Genomic DNA, 15574 nt, shown 5'->3' on the forward strand with positions numbered 1-15574 from the left:
ATAAGGAAACTTCACCATTTGAAGATGACTGATGTTATGAAGAAAAGCGCTCACATCAGTATGGGGAATCTATTCTGCATAATTAGGAATAAAGTTCCTTGTAGGTTTAAAATATGTTTTGGTGGTTTATAATAGGGTTAAACTCTTTTAACGTATCTGTAAATTTGAGATGTTAGTTGGAAAATAGATACAATAACTGCCAGATCTCCAGTAGAAAAAAGGACATGAAGTGCAAAGGAACTTCTGAATGGGGAGAAGAGGCAAGAGTACATTGGTGACAAGAATCCAGATACTTCAGACCTCATGAAAACTGAAGTAATTAAGTTTTGTGAAATAAATCATTAAGACAGTAATGATCAGGTGTATTACTTTTCTATCACCATGAAAATATTTAGCACAAACTTAGCAGCTTAAAACCATGTATATTTTAGGGGGTGCAAAGGTAGTTCAGTGGTAGAATTCTCGCCTGCCATGCAGGAGACCTGGGTTCTATTCCCAGTCCATGCACTTCCCAAACAAATAAACAAAAAAATAAATAAACAAAAATTCAACAAATGCTGCTGCAGTAAGGAGATACTCACGTGGAAAAAGAAGGAAATATGGCCCCCACCATACAGTATAACAATAACAACAACAAAAATTAATGTATATTTTATTATCTTATGGTTTCTGTGGGCCAGAAGTCTGGGCATTGTCCAGTTGAGTCCTCTGCTCAGGGTCTCAGAAAATTGCAGTCAGTGTCAGCCAGGCTACATTCTCATTGGACATTGGGATCCTCTTCCAAACTCAGGTGGTAGTGGGCAGAAATCCTCAGTTCTTAAGACCACTGTATTTTCCTGTCACATGGCCCTTTCTGTAGGCATACCATACAGTATGGCAGCTTGCTTCTTTGTGCCAGCAGAAAGTCTGTCATTCTATCTGCTAAGACAAAATCTCACGTAATGTCATATAATCGTGGAAGTGGCATCTTGGCATCTTTGTCATATAATGTAACCTAATCAAGGGAGTGCCAAACCAACCCCTTTGCCATATCCTCTAATTTTTTTTACATGTGTACAGCCAAGTAGCTTAATAAGCTCAATACTGGAGAGCCCAGGAAATTCTCAAAGATGTTGAAATCTCACCCACGGGCTGATACTATGATGGTTCTTGCTTCAGCTGCAGGCAAGAACTCAAGGACTAGTCACTGTGTACAGCTCAAAACTTTAATGTGGAGTGAAAGTACATGCTCAAAATGGGTGAATGCAAGCATTCTCCAAAGCAGGAGAAGCCCTTTTTGAGGTTGAGATTCCTGCCTTATAAGATCTTGAAGGGGCTCTTTCCCCTCCAAGTATACTAAACAAGACCTAACGAGCTCCACTCTCTATTGGTTCTTCCCTCCTTCCCTGCTACCTCATTCTCCTCTCAGTGAATTCCACCTCTTAATCTTAAAGAGTGTTGAAGGGAGGGTCAGTTTTTTGTAATTGCTTCCTGCTGACAGAGAGGACATCATCCTTGCCGATGTGAGTGACATTCTCTGGCTATCCTATCTAATGATTTTTCTGGGAGGGTATGGAATTTTTTTTTTTTTTTGCATGGGCAAGCATTGGAAATTGAATCTGGGTCTCCACCATGGCAGGCGAGAATTCTGCCACTGAGCCAATGTTGCACTGCTCAGGGTATGCGGATTTTTGCATCTTTCTTGTTCAGGTGGGGCCCCTTGGTTTTCTGTTGACATCTTATAAGAGCATCTGATCTGCATCATGACTCATGATGTTACTGTAGAGGTGCAGCATTTGGGGATGGGGGTGGAGGTGGGGAGAGAGAAAGAGAGAGAGAAATGAAAACCCACAAAACTGAGGAGAAATAAGGTGGCTAGCCCCATTAAACAAAAAAGGATGGAGCAAAGAATGGCACCTATCTTGGGTAGCAAAAACTCAAATAAATCAAATGGGAAATCATGGGACTGAGTAGAAAATCAAATGGCCAGGTTCCTAAGAAAGTTAATATCTTGTATTATCTTTGAGCTCTGATTAACAAAATAACAACAGCAACAATCCTCTCTCAGGAATGCACATGTTCCTCCATGAACTAAAGTAAAGGCATCTAGGGCTCATTAGTTTTGGAGGATGACACCCATTAATGAATATTCTTGGGACTGGAGAAGGTTATGGTGGAGGCTGTTCATATGATGCTAGTGGATAGTTCAAGAGAGAGATTATGTTGGGTCCACTCTGCAGCTTCCCCAATTCTGGTGGTACTAGGAATGGGATTAAGAACGGGACCGTTCTTTTATTTGGGTTGAGATGACAGGTTGGGAAGTTGGGAGCAGAAAAGGGCTTATATCTACTTTTTAGCTTGAGTACCGGGGCCACATATACTAAGGTACATGGCCATGACCACCACAGGACGGGGTAAGACACGTTTAATGCCCAGAAAGGCAGAATACTCCCAGATTGCAGTCTAGAGAGTCAGTGGATATTATGTTGCATTCTGGTCTGGATGATGCATCACTGGCTGTTGATGCAGCTACCTGGAGTTCAATTCATTTGTGGATGATCTATGCTCCACTCCACGCTGAAAAACAGAGCCTAGGGAGATTTCATTAGAGTTGAGCAGGATGTCATATTTTTATTCCAGACTATTCCTGGAGTTCTTGTCAGATGGTCATGTAATTTGATGCAAACGTTGGACACAAAATCTGAAGATAATATAAGGAATTTGCATTGTGCCCTAGCTAACCCTCAGAGAACTTGGTAGCTCCTCTGGGCTTGGCATTTTCTTTTTTTCAAGTGTAATTTTCTTGGGGAACTTAGTGACTATCAGTATGTGCCCCTTGTCATAAATGATAGTGCCTTCTTTCTGGTGGATGATGGTGTGGCCAGCCCATGTTGGTGAAAAGGGTAGAATCCTTAGTGATTTAAAATGTTGCAGTTTAAATACATGGGCAGAGGTCTAGTTTTGAAGCAGTGGCCATGCCTCACGCTGCCCATAATGAGGAACACATAATCTACCAAGAGGAAAATTAGAGATTAACTGCACACTGAACCACCCTAAAGTAAGGAAGACTGCATGAGTGAAAGGAAGGTAGAGGATGTATATAAAGCTTAAAGCATGTAGGAGATCCTTGCTTGGTAGAGTGGTTTTGCACCCAACAACTGCTAAGAACTCATGACTTATAAGAACATTCCTTAGTCCACAACTCAAAGGTGGCATGAAGGAATGGGTTTTCAGATTTCTATCAGCCACTACACAGAGCAAGTTTTTTAGGCTAGCACTCCAAAGAGGGGCTAAGGAGAGAGTAAGTGGTGCCCATGTTAATTAACAAGTTAATAGTTGTACCTGCCACATTGAGGGTTGGCTGAGGCTCTTCCATAGTGATGGTCAGCTGAGTTTGGAGCCACATGAACGACCTCAGACTTTCTCATCCTTTGTTCAGGGTCATCACTGGTGCAAGATCTCTCCCCTTCTCTCTTCAGAGCTGGGGACAGAAACTTCCAGTGACCTTCATTTGCACCAAAAGCAAGGTCCTGGTAGTCACTCTGGGCCAGGATATTTTCTACTCTATTGTCCTGATTTTCCACATTTAAAATAGCTCCATCTAACCTTTAGGGTGAACCTGAAGATTTAGGGTGCTATTTATAGTGACTGTTATTAAGTGCGCCTGCCTTTTGTTCTGTGGCCAACCCCTCTAGGCTCTTTCCATCTCTTCAGCTTTATCTTGGTTATTGAAGATGCTGAAGGCAGTGTCTGGCATTTGATTAATGGGTGTTCTGTGGTCCCATAACCATTTTCTGCAGTTTCTTCTGAATGTTAAGATGTGATTGGCTAATAAAATCTGCCCTTCCTGGGAGTTTGGGTCCTTTTTGGTATAATTCTTCAAGACTTCTGTTAAGCATCTCTGGAATAGAGAAGGGTTCTCATCTTTCTCCTGGGTCACCCTTCTAATTTTATCATACTTTACTGGTTTAATGGTGCTTTTTTTCCTTTTTTTTTTTTTTATTCCTGCTCCAAGACAGACAATCATACGGTCTCAGTGTCTTAAATCTGCCTGCCTTCGTTGGCAGTTGGGGTCATTATTAGGGATTGCAATAGATTCTCAAGGGTACTGATTTGGCTGAGCTGCTGCTAAATTATTGGCATGGGCTTGGGGTTTTGCAAGTATTTAGAGATTTTCCTCCAGGGTGCATAAGTTGGACAAAATGAAATGGATGTCCTCCCATGTTAGGTCAAGAGAGTGAAAGTGACTGAAATTCATTTGCAAATTTGACCACATTTTCTGAAAAACACTCTAGCTTTTGTTTGCTTTGTGCTAAATTGGTCATATAGACTAATTTATATTGGGACCAGGCCATATTGCAGAAGTATAATGTTTTTTAGTCTTCAGGCCACCTATATGGAAATTGTCCCAGAAGGGAGACTAAAGGTTTTTAGGTAGTTCTCTAGACAGTACAGAAGTCTGTGGAGGGACTGTGCCTTGTTAGGGGTGGAAGTCTGATGCCATATGAACGTGAATTTTAAATTGCATCCCTGACCAGACTAGGGATCCTGATGGCAAAGTAGGAGGTGCCTAAAGGAACCATCCAACTATTATGAGAAGGTCATCTAAGCTTTGTAAATGTGATATTCATGCTTGGAGTAAAAATATTCTGTCCTGAGATTATCACAATCATCAGAGCCCCTCCCCAATGCAGGACAATGGGTCCTGCAAAGTGGCAGAAGAATTCCCCTTCTACTTTGACCTGAATTTCTAAACCAAGGCCAAACCTCCCCAATCTTTCTGTACCCAAACCTTACCACTTTAGCTGGTTCATTCATATTTGGGCAAGAGTCTCTGAAGGTAGGGATAGGTGAAAAAAGAATGAATGGGGCCTAGTTTGTTGAACTTTGATTTAAACAGTTTTAAATGAGGTGATGGGACTTGAGAGTTCCTATGCCCTTTTAAAAATTGTTTCCAATTATTAGATCTATTTCACTTAAAGCTGTGTCCAGACTATCAGGAAAGGTAGGAAAGGTCTTTGCATTTTTACCAAGGAAGCCCTCTAGCAGCCCTAGGGAAATTCCAGGACTACTAATTTACCATAGAGTGCAAAGGTGGTAAAGAGAAAGAGGATCAAGCATAGCACATAGGCCAGTGAACTCCTGCACACTTGGGGAGCTCCTCTAGTCAAGCCCCCTAAGAATGATGTCAACTATTACACATTATTCATTTAACTCTTGAATCTGCATGATGTGAGGAGCTACTCCTCCACCACCCTCCAGGGGGAAGGAAGCAGCAGTCAAGCAAGTAGATAATTTTCTGTGGCCAGAGAAGGCAGACAAAGATGGATAGCAGTACTCCATACTGTAGGTGGTGGTAGCGGGTCCCTTTGCGGTTGCCAAGCTGATGACAGAGAGCTCAAGAGTTCTTAGAAAAGTCAAGACCTCGACCAGGGACTTATGTCATGAAGGTTCTTGACTCAACCACAGGATAGAACTCAAGGAGTAGTCAGCTGTGTTCAGCCAAGGATTCCAAGGACTAATCAGTGTACAGCCCAAAACTTTAATGTGTAGCTTAAGTATATGCTTAAAAGGGATAAGCACAGGTGTTCTCCAAAGAAGGAGAAGGTACCATGTTCTTTTAATTAGAATTAAGTCACAAGCCACAACATGGCATTACACAAAGGTATGGACACCAGAGGACAGGAATAGTTGTAGATCACCCTAGGGTCTGTTTGCCACATGGGATATTTGGGAAGAATAGAACAAAATAATATTCTCTCTTTTTATAGTTTTAGTTCAACAAACTCCAAACATTTAGATGTTAAGATACCACAATTCTTCAGTCTGAAATTGTTAAGTTCAAATGTTAAAAAAAAAAAAAGCTGGCACTCAATTCAAGATGATTCACTCAGTTTGAGTGTTTGTTTGTTTTCCTTCTAAAGAACCCATTTAAAAAAATATGAAATGAAGAAGAATTATCAGCAACAGACAGGGAGGAGATCCTTTAGTGCAGATATTTCAATAAATGTCAGCAAATATTTACACATGTAAACCCATTTATGGATAGTACCGATTGTGAAGTATACACCCAGAAAAATAAGAAGGAGATTTGCTTGGATAGGCAGGGCTACAGTGGGTTTTCAGGTTGTGAAAGAACATTCAGAGGAGAAGGTGAATCTACAAGCAGCAGGAAGGGAAATGCTGTCAGTCGAAGGCATGTTTATGGAAAAGCTGCTCTCTATCCCTGCTCTACTTGCCATTCCTAAGCATAAAGCTCCCAAATTTAATTTGATCATGTTTGGTTTTTTTTTTAGATTTTGTTATTTATTTTTAAAATTTTCAGCTATGTGAAAATGTAAAATTAAACAAAAACTATAGATGATCTGTCAGTTGTAATCTACTTATCTTGGGATACTATACTTTAATTATAAATTTATCATGAAGAAGTAACTTTTTAAAATTAATTCTTACTCTAAGTGATATTTTTCACACAATAACTTTTTAGCCCATAAAAATGATATTTACTAGTGAATATTGACGAAGTAAAGAGAAATAAATAAAAACAAAAACAAATGAGTTAGCCATAAAATCTTTATTCCAATAAAAGGAACCTTTTATTGATTGATTTTAGGGTTCTTTAGTCTTATGAATCTCTATATATTCTGTAGTCACTGGAAATAATATTGTATCCTCTTTTCAGTTATGATATTGTAAATTTTTACATACAATTGTCTTATTTTGTATGGTTATTTAATAGTCCATTGCTTGAATGTACCATTATTTATTTATGCATTCTCCCACTACTGCACATTTAAAGTTATTTCCAATTTTTACCTTTTCCAAATGTAGCTCTTGTGAGAATCCTTGCATAAAAATGTGTTTGATTCTTAGCATATTCTTAAAATGAGTATATGTGAAGAGCTGCTTAAAGTCGGGTTTCAATGCTCCTGTTACTTCCTAGAAATATTGCCAATTTAAATATCCCCTCAAAACACTAGATTTACCTTTTCAATGCAACTCCACTAGCATTGGGTATCATTTTAAAAATTAAACCTCAATTAGAGAAGTGAACAGTGATATATATTGTAATAATTTGACCTTTTTAGATTACAAATGAGATTGCACTTTAAAATTTGAGTTTAACAAGGCTGTAGTTGTCAGGGAGAGTTTTTACCTGGCTGTCTTGTCTCAAACCCTCCATTCAGCATTTTGCCTACAGGGGCTACAATTCCTGGTACACTGAGCCATTCTGGCCATCTCTGGTTCTCCTATTTTCAACCTTTTTTGGGGAGAGGGTTATTGCAGTTTGTTTTCAGTTTTTGTTACTAACTTATAAAAACATGAACAGTTTCCATGCTCTCTACCAGCCCCACAAATTTGCTCTGTTTCCTGCATGACACTGGCATGGAACACTATGAATGTTCAATCCAATTCTACTAGGCTTTGTAATCAGTGGCATTTCTTTTGGGAATCTAGACCACACTCATAGTTTTTTTTGTGAGTTTCTACCATTTTCTGCATATTTATGAGGAGAGAGCCGGTGGGGAGGTGAGGGAAGGGAGTCAGAGTCTGTGCTTCTGGCCGAAAAACACAGAAATTTACATTTTCTTTTCAAGGTATTATGAGATCTACTCTGATCATTCTTTGGTTAGAGTTTGCAGCTCTCCACATAGCTTAGTTTGCCAGGGGTGCTGTTGACAGTGTGTCGGCCTAAATAAGAATGTGTTGGCTCAGTTTGGAAGTTAGTACCCAAACCAAGGTGCCTTCTTGTAGAGTTGGCAGCACTGTGATGCTGGTAGTTTTCCATCACTGATGTTCTTGATCTCTTCCTGTGGCTTTTTTTTGACCTCTGGCTTCTCCCAATTTCTGGTTTCTGTTGACTGCCTGCATCAGAATTTCCTCTTTCTATAAGGCCGCCAGTCATATGGAGTAAGACCAACCCTGATTCAATTTGGCCACAAGTTTACTAAGAACAACATTTTCAAAAAATCCTATTTTCACATGGGTTCACAAGAATGTGAACTAAGATGAAGAACATGTCTTTCACTGGAGGACCTAATTAAATCTGGCACCACATTTCTCTCATATACTGCTCTACTTTTAATTTTTCTTAGCAATCATCACCTTGTAAAATACTATATAATATAGTTATCATGGTTGCTGTTTATCTTATGTGTTTGTTTATCTTCCTCTAAACAATACTAGAATGTAAACACTAGAAGGGTAGAGGTTGTTTCTGATGTGTGTTTTGTGTGTGTGTGTGTATGTGTTTTTTTGTTGTTGTTGCTGGCATCAGCAGGCACTGGGAATTGAACCCAGGTCTCTGGCATGGCAGTCGAGAACTCTGCCAGTGAGCCACTGCGGCCCGCCCTGTCTTGTGCTATTGTTTGATATATCCTAAGATTCCCGAACTGCACCTCTTCAGTAAATCATCAATCAATATTTCTAGGATGAAGGTATGAATTTAAATGTTGTCAACTGATATATAATGAATTCATAGTGCTGTATAATTAAAGGGCTGCATGTCTAATATAATGTTTGGCTGGTGTTCATGGACGCTCAACAAACTTTTGTTGCATGCCAAAATGAATGAATGAATGAATGGATGATGTAGATTTTTGGAAACATCTCATTCCCTTTTGATGATGCAATTCCACTGCCTAGTTATTTAGCCTAGCTACCCAACACTAGCTCTTGTTAGTTACTCCAATTACAAGCTCAAGTTCACTAGAAATAATAAACTGTCTTTACTATCATGTAAATAGATACACATTTCCAACTGAATACAATGAAAAGTGTCCACAGATATTAGAATCATAACACAAAAAAGCAGATTGATTCACTAAAATCTCCCTATTTTTTCAGTTTATAAACCTTCATTATGAAATTTTGCCCTATTTAGCTCAATTTATCTTTTTCATTAAAAAATAAAAGGTCTGTAAATTTCAAAAGCAAAACAGCAAATGAGGTAACTGTACTGTACCTTGTGCCAATACAGAAAATTACTTTGCAGATTTCTTCCTGCAGGACACAGAAAAGTGAATTCCGGAGCTGAGCAATGAGTCATTGCCACTCCAGCAGCTCTGTTTTCAGTTCTTACTTCTCAAGTCAAGATTCTGCAGATTTGCTACCTTAGGGTATACAATTCTTATGCCACTGTGGATTTGATGTGTAAAAGAATCCCACTGTTCAGTAGCAAAGGCCTGTCAGAACAGAACCAACATTTTTTTCCTTCATATTGTGTATAATAGAAATTAGGATTGGAATGGGGAGCTATTTTCTTTCATGGAGGAAAAAAATTAAAGACCTCAAAATTCTTGAGTGAGTTTTGGATCTCCAATAAAATTAAGCTGATTCCCCACTGCTACTACTTAGTTTTCTTCATCAAGATTATAATTTCTAATGCCCTCTGCCAACCCACTGAAAATTCTTTCATCTAATATGTATAAATAGTGAACACTCATAGCTTTATTATGATGGCACATTTCCCAGTTCATTTATGCCATAATCTTCTGGAGCATATTGGCCCACGCCATTATCATGTGAAAACCAGTATTATGGAGAAGTGGAATTTGTGCATTCTGAAGTTGACCAACCAATAACTTCAAACCTATACCATTCAAGGTCTCAAAGAGGGCATGTAGAGAGCTTAAGCAGACAAAACTATGGAGAGAGTGTTATGATGGAGGTACCAGTATTTCCAAGAAGTGAATGCAGACTTTATCCAAGGTGACAAGGGCACTCTGATGTATTCCTGGATAGGTATTGATGGGGTTAAAGACTGGGCTCCTTATGCAGTTTGTTCCCAGTAATTTCAGATTCCACAAGTGGTCCTGAATAGACTTTTCTATGCCATTAATCATTAGCAGTTTATTGAACGCCCAACTCTGTTCAGCAAGATTTCCAGCTAATCCACTTAGGAACCTTTTATCTTTGGGTCTCAATTTAGAAGTCCATCCTTCTAATGAATATAGGGTGTTTGAGGAATTGAAATTAGGGAAACTATGAGGATGTTAGTCCTTATCTGAGGAAAAATGCTCTTCTCTAAGACAAACTTACTTTCTTGGTGAGGAGACTGTGTGTGCATGCGTGCATGCATGCTCGTGCAGCTAGTGGTAAGTATAACACATCTATGAGAAATAGTGAGATGAAAATGAATCACCTATTTAGAGTTTGACTATTCAAAATGAGGTGTAATTATTTGGATAATATTTTAAAGACCTATATTTAAATATTTAAAGTATAGGGGAAAACTTTTTTTCATAATTATTCTGTTAGAAAAAAATTGAAAGCTTATCAATTTGTTTTAGCTAAATATATTTTTTAATAGGAATAAGCTACTGCCTTGAGAAAAGCTGCTGAGAATTTAAGACCACTGACACATTTTTTTTTTCATTATGGCTTATTTCCCCTTAAATGTGTTATTTGTGTAAATTGAGAAAATCTACTCTTTTTGAGTGTGTTTACTTCTTTTTTTTTTTTTAAAGGAAAGACAGAGAGAAGGAAGGAAGGAAGGAAGAAAGGGAAACATCTTTAAACATTTTCTTGTTTTATTGTATTTTGTTTTTCCGTTTTTTGTTACATGGGCTGGGGCCGGGAATCGAACCGAGGTCCTCCGGCATAGCAGGCAAGCACTTTGCCCGCTGAGCCACCGCGGCCCGCCCTGTTTACTTCTTTTAATAGAGAGCACTCAATACCTTAACAAAAGAGTCTGCATTAGCAGTTGCATTTCCTCCCAGTAGTGTGCAGTGGCATTTTAGAGTCGATATTCTGCCACTGCCACTCAATGCGGAGGACTTTCAATTTTGTTTTCTTTATTTTAATAATACTAAGTAACCACATATTGTGCAGAGCTTCCTAAAATCATTAAGCATAAAGAAAAAATTTAAGACTCTTTCCAACTTTTTCTTATCTATAGATTTATTAAAAATAAACAAATATTTTGGCAAAAATCTCTGAAGTGGAATGATTTCTGCTATTCTTAGTTTGGGAAGCCTGTTTGTTAAATTGTCTTAAAAAGGGCACTTTCTGCTGCATTGTTCCAAAATAAATGCAAATAGCTATAGATTTTGTTGAATGTACTTAACTATATTAATAGTATTTAGCAAATCTGGATTCCATCAAAATATACAGCTATAGGTTGAAGTAATGTAGAATAAAATGAAAAAAGTTTAACTAAATAAAGATATTGCCAAAATTTTATCGAGTGAGTATAAAACAATTTAACTTGGCTTAAAATTACCTACACATTAAATAAAGCATTTTTCTATTTAAATCTTTAGTGAAATCTTGCAAAGGGAAATATTTTTTTTTTCAGGATCATTTTGCATCATCATGCTTCTCTTGAACCAATATGCATTTCTTTTTAAAAGTTTTGATCTCAGTTTTTCTGTAAAAGTGTAGCTTTATCTTGACATTTTGGATTGCATACAAGGATTTTGTAAAGTAATTGGTTCTTGCAGTGTTATTTTTGGAAGAACTACGGAAAAATGAAACGACAATTCTTACATTTATTGCATGATGTAGTTAAGTGAAATTATTTATTGTAAATGTTACAAATCTGAAGAGAACCCATCTACTGAATAAGACTGCACAAAAGCTGGTCAAATCTGGTTGAACACTTTAAAGTATCTTAAAATTGATAGTATTATAATTAATCACAATCATATCTTGCATTAAAGACGTCTATATTCCTATGTTTTAAAGCTTTGTGCATACTAATTGTTCATTTTCCTATATAAGTAATAGGGATATTTGGAGAAGACTGTAATGTTTATTTCAGTATGGATTTTTAAAGAGATGATTTTAATTTTGGTCTGCCTGTACAAATTCGTCTCTCACTGATAAATCAAAAAGTTGCAAATGAATGTTTATATTATTGAAAATTCCTTCAATTATTCATTTTGAACTAGATACTGGACATGGAATTAAAGAATATGATTTTGTGAATAATGAGCCTTTCTAAATTAAAGCAAAATATGATGACATAAATTAAATATACATGAACCACAGCTATATAATATCAACAGAAGACAGCTTTTGAATATCAATAATTTTGATTCAATCAGCAATATATTTCATTGTGTTATATAAAAGAAAAAAGCAATAATTAGGGATGGGCATTTAGGCCATTACATTGATTTTTTCGATAGGTTTAAACTGCTCAGTGATTGCCCTCTAATATGCAATTCAAATAACTGTGAAAAACCTTATATAGATTACTTCATCAAGCCTCAGGAGTCAGCCAATATCATGTTAAAACAATGGCAAAGCATTATCAAAGATTATCCAAAATAAGTTAGAGCCCTAAAGAGGAATTTTTTTTCAAGATATTACTCTGTTCTTAACCTATGAAAATTATAATTTTCTTTGGAGTTAAACTGAATTTTCCTATCTGTAAATCATGAGAGTCCAAGTGTCATATTTGTTAAAGCACTGACTACAGAACAGTATATGCAGTGGCAGCATATTCACTAGCTAGCAAGTTCAAACTTCTGTTAAGTAAACCTGATATACAGGAATATTTACTTTCTTCTGCTTTGGTGCCTTTTTAGGTTGAAAACAAAAAAGATATTTGCATTCTGCCCTGTTCTAATTGTGCTGGAAGCAGATGTTAATATTTTATATACAATTCTCCTTAACCAATAATTGGCAATAAAGACAAAATAATTTATTGTTTCAAGATTCCTCAGTGTTAACTAATTAAACCAGCAGCAGGCCTGGAGCATAGGACAATGGCAAACTTTCAGATGAATTAATTTTATGGAAGACCAGCTGAGTAATTGGACTCCAATTACAGGCAGTTTAGCTCCATCATCACCTTCATATATAATTAAATTAAATTGGTTGATACAGCTTCTATTTTTATGAAGGCACTTACCAGCTTTTTGAACCCCACTGTGACTTTGGATTCAGGCCAATTGGTTATTTGTCATTTCTCTTTCAAATGGAAATTTTCTGGATTAGTCATATCTTCCATAATGCTCACATTTTAAATATTTCAGTTTTAATAAATTGTGGTATATTTGAGTCTCTCATTTTGGTTCTAAATAGTTGGGATTGTCATTTGTGTTGAAATATAATAAAATGAACAACTACATGTATTTAAAACTTACTGAGATGATACTGTATGTCACCTCATTTGCAGATGAATCTTATGCTTCTGGAAAATAAGATGGACTTTTATTTTTTACAAACTTTCATCTGGAAATCACTCTGTTTATTATTCCCCCCAAATTTAAGTTAATTCTTTTCTAGAAAGACACTTTCTATATTTCAGAAAATGTATTTATCAATTCTATTACACAGCTTAGTTTCCTCGAATATTTCTTTAAATAAAATTTCATGTGTGTGTGTATATATATATGGTGATAGATGGGTTAATCATGAGGTTTTGGTCTATATGTGCACACATTTCCATTGTTTATTAATGAAGAAGTATATTTAGTTGAAAGAATATGTTTTAGTATAATAAATTCTTGAGGGCATGTCATTTATAAGCTTTTACTAATTTTACTGTAAGTTTAGTTTGCTTTCTTTGACTAGAAAAACATACTTGATAAAAGAGGAAAAGCTCTATTTGGGGGAGTTTTTTTGTTCAAACTAATCTAATCTGTTTAAATGACGTAATTTATTGAATAAACAAAAAGTGAGTTATTGCTAAGGTCTAGTTATCAATCGCAATTAAGTACAGATTACTACACTGATAAACAGTTCTGACTATACTGATAACAGCATATTTTTCCTTAAAAATTATTTTCAAGAGCAGTTATATGTTATCAATGGTAAAGTAAGATTAAGCAGTTGCACAGTGGTACCAGTACTAACACGTGAACATTCACCAAGATGATAAAATTACTTGCATTTTCATCTAAGAAGAAGGCTATTTCTGCACATGGAAAGAAATTGGAGAAGCAAGAGAACTGTCTGAAATAAATCAAAGAAAAACTTATTTCAATTAAACAATTATGATAAAGTGAAAGCACTTTATTTTGTCCTCATAGCTTTGGTTTGAAAAGATCTTGGATATCACTTGATAATGTCTTTTTCTCTCCTCATTTACAAGCTTCAATTTTCTGAGAAAATTCTGATTTAAAATTCAGCAAATTATTAACAAGGTGGTGAAACTTCTTAAAAACATATGAACTCCAACTGAAAGGTTAATCCCTAGGATGTGAAAATGCTGAGTTGTAAAGATAATTTTTATGAAAGTTATGAAAAAAATGTATAAAGATTAACTATAATAATGTGGAAATGTATGGTTATATATTCATTTAAAGAAACAGATGTTGGGTTCATAATAACAAATAATATAAAAATAAAAGAGAAAAATTGCAAATTTCATCTAATAATGGTAGCATATCATAAAAGCATATTTTTGAAAGATGATTTAAATTTACTGCTTTCTATCACCCATAATATTGGTCCCTTAATAGGGAATTTAGTTTCATATTTTATGAATGATTCTATGTCCTTAGAAAATATATTATACATATTTACTAAAGTATATTGGACTATCTTTTTTTTTTTATTTTTGGACCTTTTAACCATAGTTTTTTAACCATAGTTTTATCGGAAGTTATTCCTTCCCAGTTGAAATTAATGAGAAAAGTAATTTTAATATTGATGCATTTATAAAGAAGATGCTCACATTAAGATATTACTTTTAACAAAATTATTTTACTCCCAAATTCCTTTTTTTTTACTGGATAGTATCTTTCTAAGAAATAGGGAATATTTCCAGAATATATTTATATATGCAGTGCCCAGACCTTGGATCATGGCAGGTTCTGATAGGTGGTGGTACATGCTTAATGCTTTGTTTACACAGGAAACTGTAATAAAATATTTTAACCCTCCTTCCTGACCCCTTGCTTAGAAACATCTTCATTGTTAACTATAAAGGATTGAATGGAGAAGCATCAGGCCCTCTTTATGAACACCCAAATACTTAAAAAGAGTTTTAGACAGAAGTTACATATCAAAGACTCCCGAGTCTTCAAGAATATCAAATTTAACAAGTCTTATACAATTCCAAATTGAAATAAGGGAACAAGACAGTCACCAAATCAGAGTCTCACGTCTGAGTTCTGCCTAATACAACTATTCAATATCATATAGAGAGGAAAACTTCAGTATTCCAATTTTTATCTGTAGAAGCAGTCTCTGAATTAATTATTGATATAAAAACTTCAAGTGTCACAATTAATACCAGTAGGTACACTATTAAGCATTTTTTTAGCATTCTAAAAAGTATTTTCATGAAGCACAAAAGCAATGCACACAGGCCAAATTACCTGTGCATTTTTGAAACACTTTACTTGAAGATCCCCAAAAACATAGTTTATAAAGAATAAAACTTCTAAAAACTGGAGCATCAATAACAAGATAAAAGAACAACTTTGCCTACTTTTTTTATAATAACTTTAAGTTTAACTGTAATTTTCTGTGAGCATCTTCTTTATAAATACATCAATATTAAAATTACTTTCCTCATTAATTTCAACTGGGAAGGAATAACTTCCGATAAAACTATGGTTAAAAAACTATGGTTAGGCGGGCCGCGGTGGCTCAGCGGGCAAAGTGCTTGCCTGCTATGCCGGAGGACCTCGGT

The sequence above is a fragment of the Tamandua tetradactyla genome, chromosome 4, assembly GCF_023851605.1.
Source record: "Tamandua tetradactyla isolate mTamTet1 chromosome 4, mTamTet1.pri, whole genome shotgun sequence".
In the NCBI taxonomy this organism is placed as follows: Eukaryota; Metazoa; Chordata; class Mammalia; order Pilosa; family Myrmecophagidae; genus Tamandua; species Tamandua tetradactyla.